A 5,590-nucleotide genomic window follows, 5' to 3' on the forward strand; every position below is an offset into this window, starting at 1 on the left:
AAAATCCGGCGCCCCAGCTGGAACTAGAACCTGGGGTTCCAGTGCCACAGGCGGAGGATTAACCTAGTGAGCCACAGTGCCGGCTTCTCTCTCTCTCTTTAATAAATAAACCTTTAGGCCAGCGCCGCAGCTCACTAGGCTAATCCTCCACCTGTGGCGCCGGAACCCCAGGTTCTAGTCCCGGTCGGGGCGCCGGATTCTGTCCCGGTTGCCCCTCTTCCAGGCCAGCTCTCTGCTGTGGCCCGGGAAGGCAGTGGAGGATGGCCCAGGTGCTTGGGCCCTGCACCCGCATGGGAGACTAGGAGGAAGCATCTGGCTCCTGGCTATGGATCTTGGATCATAGCAGCGCACTGGCCGTAGGGGCCATTTGGGGGTTGAACCAACGGAAGGAAGACCTTTCTGTCTCTCTCACTGTCTAATTGTCTGTCCAAAAAAAAAAAAAATTAAAAATTAAAAAAAATAGCGAAATTGAAAAAGTCTCAAGGCAAACACAAATGTACCCCCTGTCCAGGTCCTGTGGTGACGATTCTGTCATTAAGTCTCCACTGTGCGTGCAGATCACTCATCTGTCTCTCTCTGATGACTCCTTTTGCTTGCTTGTATTTCCTGATTTTCTGTAATGAGCACAACATGACTTCTGTAATAAGAAAACAAACGTCTGGTTTTCTTTTTTTTTTTTAATTAAAATATGCACTCCCTTGTGGTTGCATTTCACTTCCGCTCTCCTCTGGGAGCCTCCTAGAACACTCATGCTGTCCTGATTACAGCCCAAGGGTTGCTGACTCCTGAAAACCCCAGTCCTGAGCTCCGCGCTTCGTTCCTCCAGGCTGGGTTCCTTGTGCTGCTTCCCGGAGCCTGACTCGACCGCAAGAAGGGGTCCCTCCACAGGTGGTTGACATCAGTGAGACGATCCAACCACAGAACACATGGTCTCTCTCCCTCTCTCCCTCGCTCGCACACACACACACCAGGCACACTGCTCAGGGAGAGCCTCCTGGGCAGGTACGCCTCTAGCTTCCAGGAGTGACAAGTGTGTGGCCTCTCTTCATTAAAGGGTCACGTTAGCCATTGGGCACAATTCAGCGATGGATGCATGGCCGGCCTCATGGGCCTGCGGTCTGCAAAGTCAGTCCCATGGGGCTCCGAGCTCAGAGGGGCCTTGTACTCTGCTGTTGCCATCTTGAGATTCATCATCGTGTTGGATGTGGCACTCTGCATTTTCATTTTGTCTTGAGTCCCACAAATTACGCCCCAGGATCAGGGCAAAGCAAGAGGACCCACAGGAGGTAAGACAGCTTTGAGCCCTGCATACCATGACACTCAAGTATGTGTAGGGCCAGGGAGGGGGTGACAGCTGGGCCTGGCACCTAAGTCTTCAGGAAAAAGAAAAAAAAAAAAAAAAAAGTGCCGCTTCTGTCACTGTGTGTGATCAGTGATAATTAGTGAACTCCGCAGCTGTTTCTGAAACTTCGCTTAAGCCTGGTTAATTCACTGTTCACACGCCATCATTCAGCTTTGATTCACTCACATATGTGTAAAACAGTTTATTTTTAAATTTTTATTGATTTTTGTTTTATTTGAAAGGCAGCAAGATAGACAGACAGAACTTCCATCCGCTGGTTCACTCCCCAAATGCCTTCAACAGCCGGGGCTGGTCTAGACCAAGGCCAGGGGCCAGGAACTCCATTCAGGTCTCCCACATGGGTGGCAGGGACGCAGGTACTGGAAACACCAACTGCCGCCCCCCAGGGTGCACATCAGCCGAACCTGGATCAGAAGGGGAGAAGCGGGGACTGAAACTAAATATTCTGGGCCAGCGCTGCGGCTCACTAGGCTAATCCTCCACCTTGTGGTGCCGGCACACTGGGTTCTAGTCCCGGTCAGGGCGCCGGATTCTGTCCTGGTTGCCCCTCTTCCAGGCCAGCTCTCTGCTGTGGCCAGGGAGTGCAGTGGAGGATGGCCCAAGTACTTGGGCCCTGCACCCCATGGGAGACCAGGAGAAGTACCTGGCTCCTGCCTTTGGATCAGCACGGTGCGCCGGCCGCAGCGCGCTGGCCATGGCGGCCATTGGAGGGTGAACCAACGGCAAAGGAAGACCTTTCTCTCTGTCTCTCTTTCACTGTCTACTCTTCCTGTCAAAAAAAAAAAAAAAAAAAAAAAAAAAAAAAAAAGAAAAGAAAAAAAGAAAAAGAAAGAAAGAAAGAAAGAAAGAAAGAAAGAAAGAAAGAAAGAAAGAAAGAAAGAAAGAAAGAAAGAAAGAAAGAAAGAAAGAAACTAAATGCTCTGATTCGGGATGCACCAAAAGCCCATCCCTGCAAGTGGCTTTTGTACCAGCAGAGCCTTTGACAAGCCTCCGGAGCACAATACAAGTGCACAGCCAGCCTTTCAAATACCCCAACAGGGGCCGGTGTGGTGGCCCAGCAGATTAAGCTGGCATTGTGGCCTGCAGTGTTGCCATATGGGTGTGGGTTCGAGTCCTGGCTGTGCCACTTCCAATTCAGCTCCCTGCTGGTGTTCCCCAGGGAAAGCAGCAGAAGATGCTCAAATCTTTGGGTTCCTGCACCCAGGTGGAAGACCCAGAAGATCCTGGCTCCTGGCTCCTGGCTCCTGGCTTTGGCCTGGCCCAGCCCCAACCATTGCAGCCGTTTGAGGAGTGAACCAGTGGATAGAAGATCTCTTCTCTGTTTCTCCCTTTGTAACTCCGCCTTTCAAATAAATAAAATAAATTTTTAAAAAATTGTGTGTGTATTGGGAGGGTTGAGTGGCTGCATGCGTAATTTCTGGATGGCTAGAAAGTATGAGAAGGTTTGGCTTTGTTTAAATAAAGATTTATTTATGGGGCCAGCACTGTGCTGTAGCAGGTAAACCTGCTGCCTACAGTGCTGGCATCCCATGTGGTCGCCAGTTTGAGTCCCAGCTGCTCTACTTCTGATCCAGCTCTCTGCTGTGGCCTGGGAAGTAGAAGATGGCCCAAGCCCTTGGGCTCCTGCACCTACATGGGAGACCTGGAAGAAACTCCTGGTTCCTGGCTTCAGATCCGCTCAGCTCCAGCCACTGTGGCCAATTGGGGGGTGAACCAGCAGATGGAAGACCTCTCTCTCTTTGCCTCTCCTCTCTCTGTGTAATTCCAACTTTCAAATAAATAAATCTTTTTTAAAAATATTTATTTATTTGAAAGTCAGAGTTGGGGCCAGCACCAAGGCTTACTTGGTTGGTCCTCTGCCTGTGGCACCAGCATCCCATATGGGCACCAGGTTCTAGACCCCATTGCTCCTCTTCCAGTCCAGCTCTCTGCTGTGGCCTGGGAAAGCAGTGGAGGATGGCCCAAGTGCTTGGGCCCCTGAACCCGCATGGGAGACCTGGAGGAAGCACCTGGCTCCTGGCTTCGGATTGGTGCAGCGCTGGCAGTAGCGGCCATTTGGGGGATGAACCAATGGGAGAAAGACCTTTCTCTCTGTCTCTCTCTCTCTCTCACTGTCTAACTCTATCTGTCAAAAAAAAAAAAAAAAGTTACACAGAGAGAGGAGAGGCAGAGAGAGAGAGAGGTCTTCTATACGATGGTTCACTCCCCAGTTGGCCGCAATGGCCGGAGCTGTGCCAATATGAAGCCAGGAACTTCTTCCTGGTCTTCTACGAGGGTACAGGGGCCCAAGGACTTGGGTCATCTTCTACTGCTTTCCCAGGCCATAGCAGAGAGCTGGATCAGAAGTGGAGCAGCCGGGTCTTGAACTGGCATCCATATGGGACGCTGGCGCTTCAGGCCATGATGTTAACCCACTGTGCCACAGCGCCAGCCCCCAAATAAATAAATCTTAAAAAAAAAAAGACATTATTTGAAAGGCAGAGTTACAGAGAGAGAAAGAGAAAAACCCTCCATGCACTGGCTTACTCCCCAAATGGCCACAACTGCCAAGCCTAGGCCAGACTGAAGCCAGGAGCCAGGAATCAGAAGCTTCCTCCCTGTCTCCCATGTGTGTGCAGGGGCCCAAGCACTTGGACCATCTTCTGCTGCTTTCCCAGGTGCATTAGCTGGGAGCTGGATCGAAAGTGGAGCAACTAGGACTCAGACCAGGGTGCACATATGGGAAGCCGACGCTGCAGGCTGCGGCTTAACCCGGTGCACCACCGTGCCGGCCCTGGCTTGGCGTCTTGAAAGGATGTTAGAAGCACTCCAGTGGCTTTTCTAGAATTCCAGGGGGAGTGAGAGGTCCTAGTGCATAGAGGCTTAGCAAGGAAACAGCAGTGATTTTCTGTTTCTGCAGAGTTTGGAGGCTAGGGGTCTTTGAGATTTGCAAAGGCCCTGGGCTGAGCCCCTGGAGGTACAGGGTCCTCCTTAAGGGAGGGGGAAACAGTAAGCACTCCCACAAAATCGGAGGTTTCAGATAAGACAAGCGGGCCAAGCCAAGCGAGGGTGGAGTGAAAACTGCTGTCCCTGCTGCTCTCACGTTTCCTGCAAGAAATCCCGGGGGGAGAAGAGGCTCCTGGCTTGGTTCGTGAGTCACCGTCTTCCTGAGCCAAGGGAGCTGGGGAGCAGATTCCAGGAAATCACGCAGGAGTCCTGGGGAGAGTTGTCAGTGAGAGTGTGGCGCTGCCAGGCTGCTGGGCCCTCCTGGGAACCAAAGGAGAAAAATCCCAGGAGAAGGACAGGGGCGCGAGGCCGCTGTGGCTTCCTGGACCACCAGGGCAGGTGCTGTGGCTGGAGCATCCCCGCCGACGTTCACATTGAGATTGAGCCCCGTTGCGGGGCATTAAGGGGGTGGAGACTGAATCCTACTTTGATTTGGGAGGTAAGGAAGGTTAACCAAGGCACAGGGTAGGGCCCGACTCCAGAGCGGCGACCGTGGCTTGGGGAGGAGGTAAGACCTGCGCCATCAGGAGGCACCTCAACAGAGGCAGCCTTCGGATCCTGAACCGCCCAGCCCTCCCAACCACCATCCAAATGAGCCTTTATTCTCCATCAGTCCCTCAGTCCGTGGTATTCCGGGATAACAAGAGGAAACAGATGAGGGCATTGTTGCCATCCGGAGAAGAGCAGGCTACAGGAGAGCGAGAGCGAGTGCAGGGCTATTTGGAGAGCAGCTCTGGGCTCAGAGGCACAGGAGGCCGCACGGATCCTCCTGGCTCTCCTGTTTGGGCCTTAGCAAGGGGCTGGGGTGGAGGCGGGGCAGTGCCAGGCAGCCTGTTTGGTGTTTTGTATGGATTTGTGGAGCCGTTCAAGCTCATCAGTAAGCCAGCCGGGCGCTCTCGGCGCAGACAGAGAGGGCACAGCAGGCGCGAAGGCCCAGAGGCGGGAGTCCCAGGGGCTTCGGTGGAAAGGGCAGTGAGGCCCCGGCAGTGCTGGCTGCTCCTCAGAGGTCAGTCTGATGGGACAGGAGGAGTCCTGGACACCCAGGCTTGCGGGGGAGGTCCCACCTCAGCACATTCTCTTCCGTGTGACGTGGAGATAATTAACCCGGGGACCCTAACAGCTGCCACCACCACCCTCCAGGAATGCGGGCCCTCCCTGCATGCCGCTGACACTCCCGCTGGGCAGCCTTGTGGGAGAAGAACATCTCATTAAGTCCTGTCACCCGAGGTGCGGACCCGGGAT

Source organism: Oryctolagus cuniculus, chromosome 18 (assembly GCF_964237555.1).
Source record: "Oryctolagus cuniculus chromosome 18, mOryCun1.1, whole genome shotgun sequence".
Lineage (NCBI taxonomy): Eukaryota > Metazoa > Chordata > Mammalia > Lagomorpha > Leporidae > Oryctolagus > Oryctolagus cuniculus.